This window comes from Phyllobates terribilis, unplaced genomic scaffold (assembly GCF_046119375.1).
Source record: "Phyllobates terribilis strain yellow unplaced genomic scaffold, ASM4611937v1 Scaffold_122__1_contigs__length_5177241, whole genome shotgun sequence".
NCBI lineage: Eukaryota > Metazoa > Chordata > Amphibia > Anura > Dendrobatidae > Phyllobates > Phyllobates terribilis.
This window is the reverse complement of record NW_027362882.1, coordinates 1,354,896-1,377,379: the sequence shown is the minus strand read 5'-3', so window position 1 is coordinate 1,377,379 and position 22,484 is coordinate 1,354,896. Positions and strand designations below refer to the sequence as shown.

General features: G+C 46.4%; 1 pseudogene; it reads right to left on the bottom strand.

Annotated features, from left to right (window-relative positions):
- The window catches only part of LOC141201657 (cingulin-like), a 166,947-nt pseudogene that overhangs the window by 5,743 nt on the left and 138,720 nt on the right, over positions 1–22,484 (bottom strand).

Here is a 22,484-nt window from a genome sequence, read left to right as displayed (position 1 = left end):
CTTCACTGTAATCTGGTTAAGGCCTCTATAATCTATACATGGATGGAGTGAGCCGTCCTTCTTTTTGACGAAGAAGAAGCCTGCTCCCGCCGGGGAGGTAGATTTCCGGATAAATCCCCGGGCAAGATTCTCCTCAATATATTCAGACATGGACCGGGTCTCTGCTGCGGACAAAGGGTAGATACGCCCACGGGGAGGAGTAGAGCCGGGTATCAGGTCGATTGGACAGTCGTATGGTCTATGAGGGGGTAATGTCTCTGCTTCTTTTTTATTGAAGACATCCGCATAAGACCAATAGGGAACCGGTAGACCGGGTAGATTGACTGGGGTAGGAGAAGGACGAGCAGGATGAACGGGAACTAGACAAGTCTTATGGCAGTCCTGTCCCCAGCGAAGGACTTCTCCGGTCTGCCAGTCAAGCACGGGTGCATGTTTCTGGAGCCAAGGTAGGCCCAGCAAGAGTGCGTGAGAGAGTCCAGGCAGAACATGAAAGGAGATGCTCTCAGAATGCAGCATTCCCACCTGCAGAGTTATGGATTCGGTGATGAGTTGGATGGGATGTGGTAAAAGGCCCCCATCCACGGCGGCGACAGATAAAGGTACAGCCAGAGGTTTGGTGGGAATGCGGTACTTCTCTACCAGGGATTAAGAGATGAGATTACCAGCAGCTCCTGAGTCAAGTTAAGCCAGTTCGAAATAGCGGTTCTCTCCGCAGGTGATAGAGACTGACAGCATCAGGGATGGAGAGGGTTTACTTTTGTCTAGGGCGGCCTCCCTGAGCGACCCTAGACACAGGCGTTTCCCGACCTCTCAGGGCAGGAACGGATCCGGTGCTCCTTACTGCCACAGTAGAAGCAGCTCCCCTCGGCATGGCGAGAGTCTTGACGGGTTTTGACCATCTTGGTCTGGTCGACCTGCATAGGCTCAGGTGAGTGTGCCTGGGGAGTAACGGAGGGAATGACGGGTTTCTGGAAGGTGGGGGCTAGATGTGGAAACCTCCTCTCACGGGTGACCTCTTTGGCGCGCTCCTGGAACCTGATGTCAATCCGGGTGGCAAGTGGTATTAAGTCGTCGAGAGTGGTAGGAATGTCCCGACCGGCGAGTTAATCTTTAATACGGCCGGACAGACCCTCCCAGAAGACAGACACCAGAGCGTCGTTATCCCAGGCCAGCTCCGAAGCAAGGGTACGGAACCGTATGGCATATTGGCCCACGGTGAGATTTCCTTGGCGGAGGCGTAGCAGAGACGATGCGGATGAGGTCTTCCGTCCGGGTTCGTCGAAGACTTTCCGGAAAGCCGTGTGAAAGGCTGGCAGGTCGGACACCAGGGGGTCTCCTCTCTCCCATAGAGGATTTAACCAAGCCAGTGCCTCCCCCGTGAGATGGGACATGATGAAGGCAACTTTGGCCCGGTCGGAGATAAACTGGTGGGACAGGAGTTCAAAGTGCAGGGTGCACTGGTTTATGAAGCCCCGAGCTTGAGCGGGGTCGCCTCCGAAGCGAGGAGGTGCAGAAAGCCGGGGTCCGGGGCAGGATACCATGGTATTTGTAGGCAGCGGCGCTGCCGGGTTGCGAGTCATGACACTAGCGGTGGTTGCTGGTGGAGCAGTCAGAGTGTCCAGGCGAGAGTTGACATTCCGCAGGTGACTCAGGATGGACTCCTGTTGGGACCTCTGACGGGACAGTTCATGACATAGGTCCGAGAGTAAGGGAGCTTGGGTGCCACCGGGTTCCATGGCCTGAGCAAACTGTAACGGGTCTGGGAGGCGGAACCTCTGAGCAACTATACAAGGGGGCGGTCCTTGTAAGGAAGCGGGTGGCGCCCAGGGAAGACGGGCAGGCAGTCACAGCAAATGACAGGGACAGTCTCTGGGTAAACGGGCAGGTGGTCACGGCAAGTGACCGGGACAGTCTCTGGGTAAACGGGCAGGTCGTCACGGCAAGTGACCGGGACAGTCTCTGGGTTAACGGGCAGGGATCACAGCAAGTGACCGGGACAGTCTCTTGACAGGCGGGTGGTCACGGCAAGTGACGGCAGAGCCTCCAGGTAGGCTAGCAGGCTGGTAGCAGGTGGACGCTCCCACGTGAGCGAGCAAGAGTCTCTGGACAGGCAGGTGGTCACAGCACGTGACGGCGGAGCCTCCAGGTAGGCTAGCAGGCAGGTAGCAGGTGAGCGCTCCCAGGTGAGCGGGAAAGAGTTTCTGGACAGGCAGGTGGTCACAGCACGTGACGGCGGAGCCTCCAGGTGGGCTAGCAGGCAGTTTCCAAAAAAAGGTCATAAACTTTAACTACCTCAATAAGGATGTCCAATCACCATAAAAAACTGCGTTGCATAAACCAGATTTTTTGAAAAGAGGATGTGAAACAAATAATATTAAAAATTATTTATTTTTTATTACATCAATTTAAAATTTTCAATAAAAAGCATAGCAGAGCAGTGACCTATCGATCCCATGCAAAAAGTCTTCCAATTGATAGATCATAGTAATCATATATTGTATTATTGCACAACAAGGAGGGGGGGGAAGGTTGATGTAAACATAAGACCAATAAATATATTATATATCACAATTCATGTAAATATTTGTATAAATATATATATCACCTAAAAGAAAATTATTTTTCCCAACCATATTCTATCAATTGGATGAATCTAGTATTAATAGCAATTGTAGAAGTAGCCTTCCATTCAACAATGTATCATCATTTACATAGCTCTCCAAGAATTTATAATGGTGTGACCGGTGGAAGTAAAAAATCTATTAATTACAAGTGTAATGATAAGCTACCATCAGTCTCCCCATTCTAGTTATCATGACAATATCCTGGAATGATCATGATCATACAAAATAACCAATCTAAAGGAGGTCCAAAAAATACACTTACTGAGTGTTTCTAAGACATGGAGACAATCTCACAGGGATCCGCCCGACGACGCCGTTTCGCTTGTGTGCTTCTTCGATGGGGCGTGCAGTATGTGTGTGTGTCATACCTATTAATAGGCTGACTGTCAGCTGTTTGGAATTCCCGTAATTAATGGAGAGTGCTTGGCGCATGCGCACGCTACATGACTCCGTGTGTAGAAAGATGACTTCCGGAATGTAGCGGCTGGCACGCATGCGGTGGAACGCATGCAGTGCCTAATGCGCAAAACCGGAAGTCCACGGGTCTGTATGCGTACATGCGCACTTCTCCAATGTAGAATCCCCATATATCTGAGGTGTAGTTCAAAAGAGGCCTGACAAAAGGTCAAAAATGGGACAATATGAGGGCGGACCCCTACCGAAGAGCCTTAGATTTCTACAGGCACATACACATTATGAAATCCTCATATGTTAATAGCGGGACTCCGGAGAAAAATTTAGATGTCATAAAAAGAATGGTAACAAGACCAATATAATAATATGTGATAAAAAAAATGGTAGTGAGTGAATGTCGAAGCAGTGTTAAGGATGTGAAGGGGAAAAGGAAAATGAAATAAGAAGTGAAAGTCAGGCAAAGAAATATAGTATTAGAAAAGAAAAGAGAAGTAAAAAGATAAAAAGGAAATTGGAATGGAATGAAAAAGGTAAAATAAAGTGTAAAAAGGTGAAGTGATAAGAAACTTAGACACATGGTATAAAAAATGATAGGGAGGATATTGGGGTGAATGTAGTGTGGTAAAGGAATAAGACATGAGCATACCAGAAAGGTATGAATAAAAAAGTGCACGGTGTGTATAGTGTAAAAATATATATTCTTAGTAATAGATAAGAATAGTGTAAAGGCTAGCAGGCAGGTAGCAGATGTGCGCTCCCAGGTGAGCGGGCAGACGGATCCATAGACAGACTGGCAGGGCTGGTAGGCAGACTGTCGGACCGCAGGAATAGCAGCAGGTAGACAAGAGTCAGGCAGGTATCAGACAGGAAACTGGCAGGTAACTGGCAGGTAACTGGAAACGGGACCTGGGGGCTGAAGCAGAGTGATGAACTGTGCTACAACATTGCTCGGGCACCTCCATTTTGGAGGAGGTGCCTTATATATGGTGAAGTCCTCCGGCCATTGGCCGGGGACTCTTTAGGACGGCGCACGCGGCCCCTTTAAGAGAGGGGGAGTGCGCGCTGTAAGCACCGTGACCGTGGCCGGGAAGCACCGCACGCTGCCAGCAGAGCGGGAGAAAGACGCCGGGCACGGAGCGGAGAGGTGAGGGGAACAGCGTCCCTGCCTAGCAGGAGGCAGGGACGCCGACGCTACACTGTCCCAACTAACAGACACACTTGAATCGTCCAAGGTCAGCTTTTCCAGCGCACTCTTCAAATTGCTGTATTCGGATTGGTCAACTGGAAACATTCCTGGAACAGAAAGTTAAAAGAAACCATTAGGGTATGTTCCCACAATATTCTGAAGTGGATTCTGCTCCAAAAACCACATTTAGGGGATGTTCACACTGAGTTTTTTGACTGCTTCAGAAAACGAAGGGGCCGATTCATCCAGCAGTTTACGTTCGTTTTCTAGTGTAAAATTGCTTAAAATTTTGTGGGTTTTTTCTCCCATCTAGGACCACTTTGCCAAGTTTTTGAACGGTGGTCAGAACTCAACTGGGAGTGGGTATGGCCACTCAATAAATGCACATAAAAAAATCCACATCAAAATACTGTGTGTGAACTTACCCCAAGCCTGGAATCTGCCAGATAAAGCACCCCATAATATGAACATAATGCACAGCAATGTCAAAGCAACATGGCTGTGCACATCTTCTGTCTTATGTCTTTTAACCACTTTAGGATTCGGAAACTGAAGTGGTTAAAATAAGGAACAGGTTCATTCTTTGAGCGTTTTCGCTAGGAAGCCGCCTGCTCTCTATAGTTACCAGTATAAAGTGAAAAAGCTGCAAAGCCGCTGGAAAGGACACCTCAGGAAAACAACCGTCGAGGTCTTCCTGAAGCGGCTTTGTCTGGAAAATCTCGGTGGCGGTGCCGAAATCTAAGAGAAGCCGTGTGCACATAGCTTAAAATGGTTTTCCAAAAACTCAGGAAACAGCAGGAAAGGTGTTCAATTCAAAATCCCTATTCTCTCCTCTTTGTTCCACCCTTGGCTCCATCACTATTGCTCCAGTAGTCCGCACTGGTCTCCGCTTACTTCCTGCAGACTTTCCGTACATCATTCATGTGTCTAAGGTACTGGCATCAGCAGTGAAGCCGACATCTCCAGCATATGACCTTTAAGGCTCCCGATTATCTTAAAGAGTAACCCTCATTTTAATTGTTATTTCATGAATCAATAGTACACATGAAATTAAACAACTTTATAATTTTCTTCATTCTCTGCCAAAATGTATCATTCATTATGAAATTCTGAGGTAAAATCTGTATTCAGTGAAGACACTTTCCCATTACTGAGATAGGAGATGGCAGCTGCTACTGATACAATTCTATGTGGGCAGGAAGAGGGAGGAGCTTGAGACAGCTTTTCCCCCTTATCAGTAGCAGCTGCCATCTCCTATCTCAGTAATGGGAAAGTCTGTGTTCACTGAATACAAATTTAAAACCTCAGAAATGAGACTTGATGATGACTGATCAATTTTAGCAAATAAAGAAGCAAATTTCTTTGATAAGATATATTACAAAGTTTCTTATTTTCATGTAAACTATTCATTTCTGAAATAAAAATTAAAACGATGGATACACTTTAACCCCTTTACCGCCGAGGGTGGTTTGCACGTTAATGACCAGGCCAATTTTTACAATTCTGACCACTGTCACTTTATGAGGTAATTACTCTGGAACGCTTCAACGGATCCCGCTGATTCTGAGATTGTTTTTTCATGACATATTGTACTTCATGATAGTGGTAAAATTTCTTCGATATAACTTGCGTTTATTTGTGAAAAAAATAGAATTAGACTTACCGGTAATTCGGTTTCTAATAACTCACCACGACAGCACCAAAGGAGGATGTCACCCCACCCTAATAGGGACAGGAAACACAAAGAGGTGAAATAGCCCCTCCCTCATCCTCCCTCCATTGTTTTTATAAAGGACCACACAAGTATGGATGCTTCAAATTATATTTATTCAAATTAAATGATTGGCTAACCAAGCCTGGGAGGGAATTACCAGTGCTGTCGTGGTGGGTTATTAGAAACCAAATTACCAGTAAGTCTAATTCTATTTTCTCCAATAACCTCCCACGACAGCACCATAGGAGGAGTACCAAAGACTCATGTTTAGGGAGGGACAATGGCCTGAAGCACTTTCCGCCGAAAGGCCAAGTCTTTAATGGACATTAAATTAAGTTTGTAATGCTTGGTGAAGGTATGAACCGAGGACCATGTAACTGCTCTACATATCTGCTCGAGGGAAGCGCTAGCCTTCTCTGCACAGGAGACAGACATGGCTCTAGTAGAGTGTGCTTTCAGCTTCTCTGGTGGTGAGAGATCTTGGATCTGATATGATTCTATAATTGCTTTCTTGATCCAAGTGGCGATGGTAACCTTTGAGACCTTCTTCCCTCTGTTCTGACCAAATGGCTGAATAAAGAGGTTCTGATCCTTCCTCGAGGCCTCTGTTTTTTGGAGGTAGTGAAGAACAACCCTCCTTACGTCCAAAGTATGGTATTCTTCTTCCCTTTTATTTTTTGGGTCTTGACAGAAGGAAGGAAGAATTATCTCTTGAGACCTATGAAAGTCTGAGACTACCTTTGGCAAGAAAGATGTGTCCAGTTGTAGAATAATCCTATCATCCAGGATTCTCAGATATGGGTCATTCACTGAGAAGGCTTGGATTTCTCCCACTCTCCTGGCAGTGGTAATCGCTACTAGAAATATTGTTTTCCAGGCTAATTTATCCAGCTCTATTGAGGCCAAAGGTTCAAACGGTGGTAGTGTCAGACCTTTAAGGACGATATTAAGATCCCAGGAGGGAACGTGGTTAATTATTCTGGGACGCAGGCGATTAGCTGCTGTCATGAACCTTTTTACCCATCGGGGTTCGGCTAGGCTCTTGTCAAAATAAATACTCAGTGCTGCGATCTGAACCTTGAGGATGCTAGGTCTAAGGTCCTTCTCCAGCCCTTCTTGTAGAAAATCCAAGATCTGGGTCATGTCAGGATGCCGAAGATCTGGTATATTTGGTTTATACCATGTTAGGAAGGTCTTCCATATCTTGCTGTATATGGAGTTTGTGCTTTGTTTCCTACTTTTTTGTAGGGTGTGAATTACTCTTTCTGAGATTCCTTTGGCCTTCAGGATTGTGAACTCAGAAGCCAGGCCGCTAGATGGAGGTTCTCTGGATCTGGATGGAGTATTGGACCCTGATGGACAGGGGTTCTTGATTGCTGGCAGAATGAGGGGTCCCTCTATGCTTAAACTGTTTAGTGCACAGAACCAGCTCCTTTTGGGCCAAAGGGGGGCTATCAAAATTATCTTGACCTCCTCGGTCCTTACTTTCTGTAAGGTCTTGGCTAGCAATGGAATTGGGGGAAAAGCGTAAGCCAGATGGAAACACCACGGGTGAGAGAATGGATCTATCCCCAGGCATACGTCGTCTGGATCTAGGGAGAAGTATTTTTGGTGTTCTTGCGTCTTGCAAAGAGGTCCACCTCCGGACGACCCCATTGTCTGGTCAGCATGTGAAAAATGTCTGAGTCCAGCTCCCATCCCCCCGGATGGATATTCCTTCTGCTCAGAAAATCGGCCTGGATGTTGTCTGAGCCTTTTATGTGCAGACCTGATAAGGAACGAAGATGTCCTTCTGCCCAGAAGAATATTCTTGCCAAGATACTTTTTAGATTCTCGTACCATGTACTCCCTTGATGGGACAGGTGAGCTACGGTAGTCATGTTGTCTGAATAGACTTTTACGTGTTTGCCCGTAATGATTGGAGCCGACATTTTGAGTGCCTCCTCCACCGCCTTTAACTCGCGGAAGTTGGAGGATCTCCTGCTGGTCTCTTCTGTCCAGACCCCTTGGAAGGGGGTTTGAGCCACGACGGCTCCCCATCCTGTCTTGCTGGTGTGACGCCCAGCTGCACTTGGTATCACAGATCCTGGAAGAGTGCATTGATGGATTCCTCCACAAGAGGCCCCCATAAACATTCACACATCTGCACCTTCCACCTCAGACCACCAGAGGGAGCCCGTTACGGATATAAATAGGGAAGGTGGAGCCAGGCAGTTCAGTCTGGAGTGCACAGAGAGTGATTCAGCAGTTCCTCTGGAGAGTTCAGCAAGTACAGGTCTGAATACAGAGTCGAGCTCAGGTCAGATGTAGATCAGAATAGTGAGCTTTAGGTGTGCCGGCGCCATAAGATCGGTGAAGCGCGGCAAGCTGCCATTAATGTGTATAGCCTAGTGAGGGCCCGAGTTGGCCGAAGGTGAGTGGAGAGTTAGTACATAGGGGGCAGAGGAGCTTAACTAGCTCCCCCGAACCTGTTACCGGACACCGGGTCCGAGCTTACCGGGATCTCTACGACCCAGTTAGGCATAACCGGAATCCCTGGAGAACTACAGGTCCCAGGATCGCAAAAGTGCTGATTCGTAACAGAGCCAGGAGACACATAGGCCCCGTAAGCCGGGAGCGTGCACTCCAAGAGAAGGCCCAACCACTACGTCAGCCAGTGCAGGACAGAGACAAAGTTAGGCCTAGCTCCAGGCAGGTCAGAAACTTAGTACGCAGAGGCAAGAGACAGGAGGCCCTACACCTGCTCATTGGGGAGGATCCTGATATTCACCCTTCACCCTACAGTGCTCCGGGATGTGCCTGAATTTCCATCAGTAAAAGGTACTGAAGTGACTATCGTGTCTGTCCCTGTTCTTGCTCTGACCCGGCTGGGTCTCGCCTGTCCCGCTTCTCCTTTCTGTACGCTGCCCTGAGGCCTAGCTCCACCTGTGGGGAGCTATACCATCAAGCTGCCTTATCACCGGCCTCAGTGGACTGCGCAGCACTGGTGATTCTCACCAGAAACCACAGGTGGCGTCATGAACTCTTATAAAATTAATAAATATCCACCCTTTCAAAGAGTGACCCCAGGGTACGGGCCCGGGAGCCGACCACCGCGACATCCCCAAGGCAAAGGCCCGGGTACCGAGTCATCCCCATTCCCTGGGCTGGTCATCTCTTCTGGCGTCACGAACAGGATCGCGTGCACGCTGCAACGACGGAGTGTTATGCCCGTTGCCACCGGGTACTGTGCGCCTTTGTTGAAGTGAACTGCATATTTGACTGTGGTGAAGATTGCCGCCATTGTTGGGTCGCCGAGCGAGAAGAAGGGCGTAACCGCGGGAAACTGAGGGGCGTACCTGCAAAAGAGCGCGAAGCCCCGGACACGCCCCACGCCTCGACGTCAAACCAAGAAGCGCCAGGTCCTGTAAGGAGCGTCTCTGAACGCTCTGACGTAGGACGCAAGCAACGCAAGGTCCAGAAGACGATCGTCACCTGCGGAGCTGCGGCCTACCGGAAGAAAAACTAGAAGGTAGACCACGGTTAGCTAGGGGGGCGCCAGAATGTCTGACGAACAGCACAACGCCGGAATACCGGTCAACGGCCCTGATGTTCAACCCGCGCCTGATGCTGAGCAGGCCAAGGCGGCCGCTTCACCAGCAGCGCCTGTAAGTCCTGTCATTCCCATAACTCTACCGTACATTCCTGGAGCAAAGTGGCTCCCCCAGTACAACGGCAAACCAGATACCCTGTCTGGATTCAAACGGAAGATATGCGGCATTTTGGACATGTACTCTATGACAGGCAAGCTGAGGGCCGCTGTTGTATTAGGACAACTGACTGGTGCTGCGGAACGGGAAGTGGAAACATGGTCGGCCGCAGACCAGGAGTCAGTGTCCACAATCTTTAAAAAGCTACAGACTGTTTTTGAGGATCTTACTGAGGCGGACCTCCGGATGAGGTTCTACAATTGTTCCCAACAGTCGGAAGACAATGTTCGGGACTACGCCTGGCGTCTACAAGGGGCCCTGCGGGCCCTGAAACAGGTTAGTCCGACCAGCATCGAAAATGAAAACAAAATGCTAAAGGACCAGTTTGGCCGGGGACTGTGGTCTCCAGAGGAGACTGTGCGTTGGTGGTCCCTGGATCATCCAGATGCCACCTTTGACAATCTCAAGGGCATGGCTATAAAAGGACTGCAGCCCCTGGAGACAAATGCCATCCATTGTTACCAGGGTGTGGCTACCCCAGTGCCTGCTACACCCACCTTTTCCCCAGTGGCTGCTGAAGCTAAGGTTCCAGCAACGTCCCCTAGAGAGCTGGACAGTCTGCGCTCTGAGGTGCGCCAGCTGAGCAAAACCCTGACCACTGTGCTGAGTGCTCTGCAGCTGCGGACGGAGCCCGAGGAAGGAGGGAAAATCCTGTTAGCCGATAGCCCTGAGGATGTCCCCTGGATGCGAAGGAGGTGGCCAACACCACCCTCTACGAGGACCAGTGACCAGCGCTGTTCACAAAAGGACCCTACCTGCTACCGCAAGACCGGACACACCGCCCAGAATTGTCCTTTAAACGAGAAAACCCTGGGTCCGAGGGCCGACACCCAGGAGTAAATTCCCCAGGCCCAGCAGACTGGTACAACAGGTTTGTCGGACACAGGATCTCAGGTAACCATCATGCCTGATGTCCTCTACAAGAGGTTCTGGTCCATGGACGATCTACGTCCGCCAGCTCCAAATCTTTCTGTTTATGCCTCAAATGGACTCCCCCTTAACCTAATCGGGGTTAAGAATGTGACTGTAAAGGTGGGGAGAGTGGAGCTGAAGGACCAGGGGCTAATTGTAGTTGGAGACTAATCCTGATGACACCAATCCGTATATGGTACTTGGCACTAACAATGTTGGTAACTGTTTGGGAGAAGTTGTGTTCTTGCTCCAACAGATAGCTGACACTGCCAGACCAAGACAGAGGAGGGCGCTGCAGAAGGAGATCCGAGTCCTGATGTAACAACAGCAAGTAAGGTTCACAGACGGTGAAATCGGTAATGTGTGGGTGACGGATCCCATACCCATTGTCATCCCCCCAATGAATGAAATGCTTATCTGGTGTAGAGCTGCTATAGGTCTTAGAGGACAGAGCTATCAGGCAGTAGTAGAACCCCTTTGCTCCGAGCACAGACCCACGCTCTTAACCGCCAGGGGAGTGGTAGATGTACGCAATGGGAGGGTGCCCCTGGGTAGCTCCCCTAGTTCTAGTTAGGAAAAAGGACGGGAGCATGAGAATGTGTGTAGATTACCGACAAGTAAATCTCATTACACATAAAGATGCATACCCTTTACCACGCATAGAGGAGTCTCTAGCTGCCTTAAAGTCTGCAAATTAGTTTTCCACCCTTGACCTCACTAGTTGGTACTGGCAATTAGCTGTGGCTGAGGAGGATCGGGAGAAGATGGCCTTTACAACCCCGATGGGACTCTGCGAGTTCAACAGTATGCCGTTTGGACTCTTAATTCCCCTGGAACGTTCCAGAGATTGATGGAGTGCTGCCTGGGGCACCGCAACTTTGAGACTGTGTTACTATACCTGGATGACGTGATAGTGTACTCCAGAACACACGAAGACTACTTGAAACACCTGGCAGAGGTATTTGAGTCGCTGTCCTGGTACGGGATGAAGTTGAAGCCCTCAAAGTGCCACCTGCTCAAGAGAAAGGTACAGTACCTGGGGCACATCGTTAGTCCGGAAGAGGTAGCACCAGACCCGGAGAAGGTCACTGCCATCCAGAAGTGGCCGGAGCCGAAGAATCTCAAAGAGGTGCGTCAGTTCTTGAGACTAGTAGGATACTACCGGAGGTTTGTAAAAGACTACATCAAGAAACAGCTCCTCTGCAAGACCTCCTGGTATGGCAGTCCCCCAAAGGCAGAAATCCCCCATTCCACTGGGGTAAGGAGCAACCAGAGTCATTTCAGGAAATTGAGGAGATACTGACAGGCGATGAGATCCTAGCCTACCCTGACTACAGCCAACTGTTCCTGCTGTATACAGATGCCAGCAACGAAGGACTGGGAGCTGTCTTAAGTCAGAAGCAGATTTGCCAAGAGAAAGTGATCGCATACGCAAGCAGGAAGCTCCGCCCGACCGAGAGGAACCCAGAGAACTATAGCAGCTTTAAGGTGGAGTTCCTGACCCCGGTCTGGACCATCACTGAAAGGTTCAAGCACTATATAGCCTCCAGTAAGTTCACTGCCTTCACTGATAACAACCCCTTGACCCATCTTGAAACAGCTAAGCTAGGAGCACTGGAACAACGATGGATGGCTCGGATGTCAAATTATAAATTTACAATTAAATACCGGGCGGGCCGCAAGAACGCCAACGCCGATGCCCTGTCCAGGATGCCTCACCAGTCAGACACAGAAGAAGAAGTGGATGACCTGGAAGAGATTGAGCTACCTGCCTTTTACCGGAATGGGATGATCCACGAGCAACGAGCTTCTAGAAGGCAGCGTGGAAAGATGTTAAACCCTCTGCCTCACCACAGCTGGAAAGAGACCCAGGACAGTGACACGGTTGTCAGACACATCAAGGAACTGATAACCCAAGAAGATTCTTCCCTGGAAAAAGACACATCTCTGCAAGCAAAGCAGCTGTGGAACGAGAGAAGCCGGCTGTTTATCTACCGTGAGAAGCTGTGCCGGAGGTACGTCAATCCAAAAACCCATGAGATGGTATAGCAGATAATGGTCCCCAAGACAGACATCCAAATAGTGTTGGAGGCCTACCACGATCAGGCAGGGCACTTTGGCTGGAAAAAGTTAGAGACCCTGCTGAAGTGTCGATTCTACTGGGTAGGAATGCGCAGCTCAATTGAGAGGTGGTGCCGGGACTGTGCACCCTGTGGCCTTAGGAGAAAAGACTACAGCAGCCAGAAGGCACCCCTGCAACCCATCAAGACGACTCGACCCCTGGAGATCGTGGCCCTGGACCATGTCAAGCTGTCCTCCTGCAGGTCAGGGTACTTTTATGCTCTGACCATGGTGGATCACTACTCGCGTTTCCTGGTGGTCGCCCCCGTCAAAGACCTGACGGCAGAGACAGCAGCAAAGATGTTCCAAGCGTATTTCTGCAGACCCCATGGTTATCCTGAGCAGGTGCTGACAGACCAAGGCCCGGCCTTTGAGGCTGAGTTGTTCAAGGAGTTCTGCCATCTCTACGGGTGTAAGAAAACCTTACGGGGCCTATGTGTCTCCTGGCTCTGTTACGTATCAGTACTTCAGCGATCCTGGGACCTGTAGTTCTCCAGGGATTCCGGTTATGCCTTACTGGGTCGTAGAGATCCCGGTAAGCTTGGACCCGGTGTCCGGTAACCTCTTCGGGGTGAGCTAGTTAAGCTCCTCTGCCCCCTTGGTACTAACTCTCCACTCGCCTTCGGCCAACTCGGGCCCTCACTAGGCTATACACACTAACGGCAGCTTGCCGCGCTTCACCCATCTTATGACGCCGGCACACCCAAAGCTCACTATTCTGAGCTACAACTGACCTGAGCTCGACTCTGTATTCAGACCTGTACTTGCTGAACTCTCCAGAGGAACTGCTGAATCACTCTCTGTGCACTCCAGACTGAACTGCCTGGCTCCACCTTCCCTATTTATATCCCTAACAGGCTCCCTCTGGTGGTCTGAGGTGAAAGGTGGAGATGTGTGAATGTTTATGGGGGCCTCTTGTGGAGGAATCCATCAATGCACTCTTCCAGGATCTGTGATACCAAGTGCAGCTGGGCGTCACATTCCATCCCCTGGGCTGGTCACTGGCGTCTACCGTGACTGTTATCAGAGGGAACTGAGATCATGGAACCCCTGTTCCTAGGTTTTTTTGGGCTGAGCCACCATGATAGGGATGTCTTCACATAATGAGGGATCATGATCATCCTGTTTAGGGAGTCTGGGGATCCGTCCCACTGTGCAAGAATATGGGTTTGCAACACCCTGGTGTGAGCCTGAGCCCAGGCTACGGATTGGATGTAGGCTGTCATGGAGCTGAGGGTTGACATGGCAGACCTTAGGGACACTCTGTTCAGGGCCTTCAGATTCGATATCTTGGATCTCAAAAGTATCTGTCTTTCGTTAGGAAGGAGGTTTGTCTGGCGGAGTCTAGTAGAACACCCAGAAATGTTTTTTTCTGTGGCAGGGACCAGGTCTGACTTTTGATGATTTATCAACCACCCTAGGGTGGTCAGGATTAGGATTCTTCTCTGCAGATCTTCCTGGAGTGATTCCACCGAGGGATATACTAGTAAGAAGTCGTCAAGGTAGGGAATGATGCAGATTTTTTCTTTTCTGATTGAAGCCACTACCTCTGACATAATTTTGGTGAATATTCTTGGTGCTGAGGATATCCCGAACGGCAATACATTGAATTGAAAATGCAGCGTTTGATCCTCTTGAACCACCGCAAACCGTGATAGTATGCGTCCTGTAAGTCGATGGTTGCCATCACATATCCTTGTCCTATCAAGGGAACTGCTGATCTGATGGACTCCATTTTGAATCTTCGGTAGATGATGTATTGGTTTAAGGGTTTCAGATTTATTATTATTCTGTAGGTGCCGTTTGGTTTCTTTATCATAAACAGGCGTGAATAGTGGCCTGTGTGTCTTTCTGTTTTTGGGACTGGTGAAATAGCCCCCAAGGATAGTATGTCTTTTAGGCCTGACATCATTGCGGTTCTTAATCTCGGGGAGGTTAGACGAGTTATCCTTACTTTTCTTGGAGGATATGAGGAGAATTCGATCTTTACCCCTTCTTGAATTACCTTCAAGACCCATTGATTGTAGCAGATCTTTTGCCACTGGGGAAGGTATTTCATGATTTGTCCCCCCACTGCTCTGGCGTCACCGCTTCTGTTGTCGCTGTCCTTTTGGGAAAAAAATATTCCTATCTTTCCCCCCTTTGGGGTAGCTCCACCGACCAGACTTGCCGTTCCCCCTGTACTGGGGATTCTGTTCCCGAGGGGGGCGAAAGGGGGTCTTCTTGTAGTGTCTGGGTTCAGGCAGGGATTTCTTTTTATCAGCCGCCTTCTCCAGGAGAGGGTCAAGGGCCTGGCCAAACATATATTCTCCCCTGAAGGGAATGGAACAAAGTTTTGTTTTAGAAGCCACGTCACCGCTCCACGATTTCAGCCATAGTGCTCGCCTTGTGGAGTTCGATAGGACTGCTGCCCTGGCGTTACCCTCACAGATTCCGCTGAAGCATCCGCGAGGAAGTCAGTGGCTTTCTGCAGTAAAGGTAGGGAAGCTTGTATCTCCTCTCTGGATGTGCTGGTTGAGCCATCTTGACATGGACCGTGCAACACACGTGGAGACTGTTTGTGTCCAGAAGGACTGCTGATGTTTCCCAGGATTTTCTGAGAAGGCTGTCCATCTTGCGGTCCAGAGGATCCTTTAGTTGCGATGAGTCTTCGAATGGCAATACTGTCTTTTTAGCGACTCTTGCCACCTGAATATCGACCTTAGGTATCTCGGTCCAACCTTTTGAGGTTTCTTCATCTACGGGAAACCTGTCTTTCAATTCCGTTGGTGTATTCAGTCGTCTTTCAGGATTTTCCCATTCGTCCAGGATTAGATCCTGAATGTTTATATGTATCAGGAACACCATCTTTTTCTTTGAGCGGAGACCACCGAACATCTCTTCCTGGACTGATCTAGAGGGCTTCTCTTCTTCCACTTCCATCGTTCTTCTTACTGCCAAGAGGAGGTCTTCCATAAATTCCATTGATATATAAAAAGAATAAAAGGGGAGACAAGGGGCGCAGAGTCTAAGTGTAGATGAATATGTGCATTTGCCACAACAATATTTGTTTTTTGCACTCACCCTTTAGATGTCTTGTATTTTCACTCAAATGATCCGTATAGTGGATCAGCTCTTTGCAATCCTCTGGTCTGCAGCACAAATGCGGGAAGTATGTCAGCCCTGGTATAAAGCTTGCATGTTGGATATTGTAGTGGAGAGAAGATTTCCCCTTTTCAGCGCTTCCAGAGGATAAGGATCGTTACAGATGAATTATTTTTCTCAAAATCAGATTTATTCGGACACTATATTAAGAACAAACAACGCGTTTCTGCCAGCAACGGCCTTCATCAGGTATAATATGCACTTGTAAGGACTTTAAGGGAAGACAATCTTTATAGACTGGTTACTCTTAAGATGTCGTGTTTTTTTTTTTTTTTCCCTTTCATTGACTTGGTTGAATTGATTAGGATTGACACCGCACCCCAATTAAGTTAGGAGAGTGGGTAGTTGTTCAACATTACATTCTAACACCATTCTGTGTACTAGAATGGTATATTTTTTGATATTAGAATGAACATATATACAGTTATATGAAAAAGTTTGGGCACCCCTATTAATGTTTTATAAAAATTGGTGTTTTTGCAACAGCTATTTAAGTTTGATATATGTAATAACTGTTGGACACAGTAATGTTTCTGCCTTGAAATGAGGTTTATTGTACTAACAGAAAATGTGCAATCTGCATTCAAACAAAATTTGACAGGTGCATAAGTATGGGCACCTCACCAGAAAAGTGACATTAATATTTAGTAGATCCTCCTTTTGCAAAAATAACAGCCTCTAGTCGCTTCCTGTAGCTTTTAATGATTTCCTGGATCCTGGATGAAGGTATTTTTGACCATTCCTCTTTACAAAACAATTCCAGTTCAGTTAAGTTTGATGGTCGCCAAGCATGTACAGCCCTCTTCAAATGATCCCACAGATGTTCAATGATATTCAGGTCTGGGGACAGGGATGGCCATTCCAGAACATTGTAATTGTTCCTCTGCATGAATGCCTGAGTAGATTTGGAGCGGTGTTTTGGATCATTGTCTTGCTGAAAGATCCATCCCCTGCGTAACTTCAACTTTGTCACTGATTCTTGAACATTATTGTCAAGAATCTGCTGATACTGAGTGGACAACCATGTACGACCTATTTTGCCTGTATTTTCTCTGAGTTCACTCAGGGAGATTACATTTCCTATTGTCAGGGATTTTTTTGGAACAAATTTACAACCATTTTTTAAATGAGTCCACTAAGGGCTCATTTAGATGCGGGTAGAAGTCATGTGGTTTATGCAAATTCATGATAAATAATAACAAGTCTGTCATAAGTAATGAGGGTCAAGTATTTAATCTTAAGACTTTCATGAACTGTGCTACTGACCACTGGGTTTATATCATTTTTTGCACGATATGCGGAAAACAATATGTGGGATCTACAAGCCGCAGTGTAAGAAAAAGACTGTCGGAGCACATTTATGACATTAACAATGTCACTACCCGCAGTCTTTCGGGGGCTTCCAAACATTTTTTGAATGAACACAAGGGGGATTTAAGTAGCCTGCGAGTAAGTGCTTTGGAATTTGTTTCTGCTCCACGGCGAGGTGGAGATAGGGTTAAATTACTCCAGATGACTGAAGCTCGATAGATTCTAAAACTAAATACCAGATACCCAGCAGGACTAAATCTAAGACATGAATTGATGTATCTATATTAAAAAAGTTGGAACAAATTGAGGAATTTATTAAATACATTTTTTATTTTTTTTATTTTTTGTGATCAATCTAGGGGACTCTATAATCAATAGTATACAAAACAAAGCATGCTAATTACGTTTTGTAATAATTTCCAGCCATTCTCATATGGTTTTAAAATAGAGATATTATTTTATTTTTTGGGGGGAAAAGTATGCCCTTGAAATCAAATGTTAGAACAATAATTTTTAGAAAATAGGTAATGATATCTTTAGAAGCTCTTATTGTTACATATATATTTAAATAGTGCATCAATTGTTTATTCAATGAATTCATATATATAAAAAACTTGGATAAAAAGTGATCAAATAATTAGTGCATTACTAAGTGACAGTTCACATTGTAATATGTTTGTAGAGGATGGATGTAGTATAGGGTTATACTAGTGTTTAGATCACTGCTAGCCTTGAATTAGTGAGCTAATATCACAGCTGATTTTGGTGGGTGTTACCCTTGGCAGCTTCCCTTGACTGTTTTCCTTGAAAAGTGCAACATTTATTCAGTACTTTATGCTATGACTAAGGGTCAAATATGATCCGAAACGCGTAATCTTACACATGCTTTTATCTCTGTTGGAATTGTATTTTTTAACAATGGATTAAATAAAGGCTTTTTCTAATTTTTCTACATCGTGTGCTGGAAAACTATTTTTTACTTTCACTGAGGATTTTTCTCCCAGATGGGGATGGACTAATTCCAAGCACCGAGATCATGGAAAGGAGGACTGGCAGGCTGGGCCAGGTGAGCTGAAGATCTTTTTCTTACTTGCTGAATAACACAGACACTATTCAATACAGCAGGGTTGAGAGGTATTTTGTGGGACAAAATTACAGCATTTTTGAAAGACACCATTCACTTTACTGTGCAAGATATAGAAAACAAGGGCAATGAATTCTAAATAAAGTGAAATGGTGCAGAAGAAAAAAACAAACATTTTACTGCTTTCAAAAAATTCTAAACTTTGCAAACAAATTGTTTGGCTTGTGTTTCAATTTTCTAAGACCTGTTTTTAACCCCTTAATAACATCTGATGTACTAATACGCGTCTGTGCCCTGGGACTTAAGAGCCAGACCCGTATTAGTACGTCATGGCGATCGCGCGCGCACACAGGCTGTGCGGGCGCGATCGCCGCCGGGTGTCAGCTGATTGTCACAGCTGACACCCGGTACTATGTGCAAGGAGCGGTCCTGCACCGCTCCCAGCACATTAACCCCCGCGATGCTGCGATCGAAGTCGATCGCGGCATTACGGGGGCAAGGGGAGGTGATCGGCGATACTCACCTGCTCTTCCGGCTTCCAGCGCAGTCTGCAAAGGCTTCCCGGGTGTTACCATGACGACCCGATGTCGTCATGACAACATCCGGGTCACCAGAGAGTAGGAAGATTGCTTGGGCATGCGCAGTGCATCTCCAAGCAATCTTCACACTGTGCACTTCTGACAGCCTTCATGGCATAGGGATGGTGCTTCATTCCTGTGCCATGCAGGCGATCAGAAAAAAAGAAGTGAAAGTCCCAGAGTGGGGCAAAGTAATAAAGTGTATAAACTGTGTGAAAGTGGAAAAAAAAAAAAAAATGTGCAAAAATATTATAAAAAAATAAAAAAAATAATACACCAAACATAAAAATATAATGTACCCATCAATAAATATTATTATAAAAAAAACAAAAAAACAATAAAAGTACACATATTTGGTATCGCCGCGTCCGGAACAAACTGACCTATAAAACTGTCCCACTAGTTAACCCCTTCAGTGAACACGGTAAAAAAAAAAAAAAAAAACAAAGCAAAAAACAATGCTTTATCACCATACCGCCAAACAAAAAGTGGAATAACACGCGATCAAAAAGAGGCATATAAATAAAAATGATACCGCTGAAAGCGTCATCTCGTCCCGCAAAAAACAAGCCGCCATACAGCTCCATCAGCCGAAAATTATAAAAGTTATAGCTCTCAGAATAAAGCGATGCTAAAAAATATTTTTTTCTATAAAATAGCTTTTATTGTGTATAAGCGCCAAAACATAGAAAAATTATACAAATGTGGTACCGCTGTAAACGTACTGAACCGAAGAATAAAGCTACCTCATCAATTTTACCACACGCGGAACAGAATAAAAAAAACAAAAAAACAATTCCTGAATTGTTGGTTTTTGTTTATTCTGCCTCCCGAAAATCGGAATAGAAAGCGATCAAAAAATGTCACGTGCCTGAAAATGGCACCAATAACAACGTCAAGTCATCCCGCAAAAAACGAACTGTCACATGACTGTCTGCCAAAATATGGAAAAATTATAGCTCTCAAAATATGGCGATGCAAAAACTAGATTTTACAAAAAATGCGTCTTTTAGTGTGTGACAGCTGTCAGTCATAAAAACCCCATATGATTCTGGCATTGCTGTAATCACACCGACCCGAAGAATAAAGTCGTCTAATCACTTATACCGTACAAGGAACGGCGTCAAAAATAAACTCTTGGGTTAGGATTGGGCTAGGGCTAGGGCTGGGTTTGGGGCTAGGGTTGTGCTGGGGCTAGGGTTGTGCTGGGGCTAGGGTTGTGCTGGGGCTAGGGTTGTGCTGGGGCTAGGGTTGTGCTAGGGCTAGGGTTGTGCTAGGGCTAGGCTTGTGCTAGGGTTAGGGCTGGGGTTGGGATTTTTTTCAAAAGTAAGAAAAAAAGATGACGATATGGCGACTAGTGTTGAGAGCAAGTGCTCGCTACTTGAGTTTGCATCGGGTGCTCTGGTATGCATTGAGTATCGTGGGTATTTGAGTGACATGCTCGAGTCTCTGCCCCATATGCTTCGCGGCCAAAAAACTTTACGGGGATTGCCTGCCATGCACGAGCGATCCCCGCATGTTTTTTTTTGGGTGTCTAATAACCGTGAAACATGCGGAGCAGGGACTCGAGCATGTCACTCGAGCACACGCTGTACATGGTGCATACCTGAGTACCCGATGCAAACTCAAGTAGCGAGCACTTGCGCTCAAGAATAATGACAACTTATTCAATATGATGACCTAATGTAAACAAATTCTGTGCCGTACCTCTGGGTTCAAAATGTTCACTATACACCTTAATAAAATCCTTGAGGGGTATAGTTTCCAAAATGGGGACACTTGTGGGGGAGCTCCACTGTTTAGGCACATCACGGGCTCTCCAAACACGACATGGTGTCCGCTAACAAATTGAATGGAAAATCGGCTCAAATTGTTAGCGGACGCCATGTTGCGTTTGGAGAGCCCCTGTGTGCCTAAACATTGGAGCTCCCCCACAAGTGACCCCATTTTGGAAACTAGACCCCCCAAGGCACCTATCTAGATGCATAGTGAGCACTTGGAACCCCCAGGTGCTTCACAAATTGATTCGTAAAAATGAAAAAGTGAAAAAAAAAACACTTTTTCATTTTTATGAATCAATTTGTGAAGCACCTGGGGTTCCAAGTGCTCACTATGAATCTAGATAGGTGCCTTGAGGGGTCTAGTTTCCAAAATGGGGTCACTTTTGGGGGAGCTCCAATGTTTGGGCACACAGGGACTCTCCAAATGCAACATGATATACACTAACAAATTGTCGGCTCAATTTGTTAGCGGATATCATGTTGCATTTGGAGAGTCCCTGTGTGCCCAAACATTGGAGCTCCCCCACAAGTGACCCCATTTTGGAAACTAGACCCCCCAAGGCACCTATCTAGATGCATAGTGAGCACTTGGAACCCCAGGTGTTTCACAAATTGATTCACAAAAATGAAAAAGTGTTTTTTTTTTCACTTTTTCATTTTTACGAATCAATTTGTGAAGCACCTGTGGGTTCCAAGTGCTCACTATGCATCTAGAAAGGTGCCTTGGGGGGTCTAGTTTCCAAAATGGGGTCACTTGTGGGGGAGCTCCAAAGTTTGGGCACAGAGGGGCTCTCCAAACGCAATGTGGTGTCCGCTAACAATTTGAGCCGATTTTCCATTCAATTTGTTAGCGGATACCATGTTGCATTTAGAGAGTCCCTGTGTGCCCAAACATTGGAGCTCCCCCACAAGTGACCCCATTTTGGAAACTAGACCCCCCAAGGCACCTATCTAGATGCATAGTGAGCACTTGGAACCCCTAGGTGCTTCACAAATTGATTCGTAAAAATGAAAAAGTGTTTTTTTTTTCACTTTTTCATTTTTACGAATCAATTTGTGAAGCACCTGTGGGTTCCAAGTGCTCACTATGCATCTCGAAAGGTGCCTTGGGGGGTCTAGTTTCCAAAATGGGGTCACTTGTGGGGGAGCTCCAAAGTTTGGGCACACAGGGGCTCTCCAAACACAACATGGCGTCCGCTAATTATTCAAGCAAATTTTACAATCAAAAAGTCAAATGGCGCTCCTTCCCTTCCGAGCCCTGCCGTGCGCCCAAACAGTGTTTTTTCCCCAAATATTGGGTATCTGCGTGCCCAGGGGAAATTGCACAACAAATTTTGGGGTCCATTTTTTCTTGTTACCCCTGTGAAAATAAAAAAAATTGGGTCTAAAGTAACATTTTTGTGAAAAAAGTTAAATGTTCATTTTTTTCTTCCACATTCAAAAAATTCCTGTGAAGCACCTGAAGGGTTAATAAAGTTCTTGAATGTGGTTTTGAGCACCTTGAGGGGTGCAGTTTTTAGAATGGTGTCACTTTTGGGTATTTTCTATCAAAAAGACCTCTCCAAGTCACTTCAAATATGATGTGGTCCCTAAAAAAATGGTTTTGTAAATTTTGTTGGAAAAATGAGAAATCGCTGGTCAACTTTTAACCCTTATAGCTCCCTAACAAAAAAAAATATTGGCTCCAAAATTGTGCTGATGTAAAGTAGACATGTGGGAAATGTTATTTATTAACTCTTTTGTGTGACATATCGCTCTGATTTCAGGGCTTAAAATTTCAAATTTTGAAAATTGCAAAATTTTCAAAATTTTCGTCAAATTTCCGTTTTTTTCACAAATAAACGCAAGTGATATCGAAGAATTTTT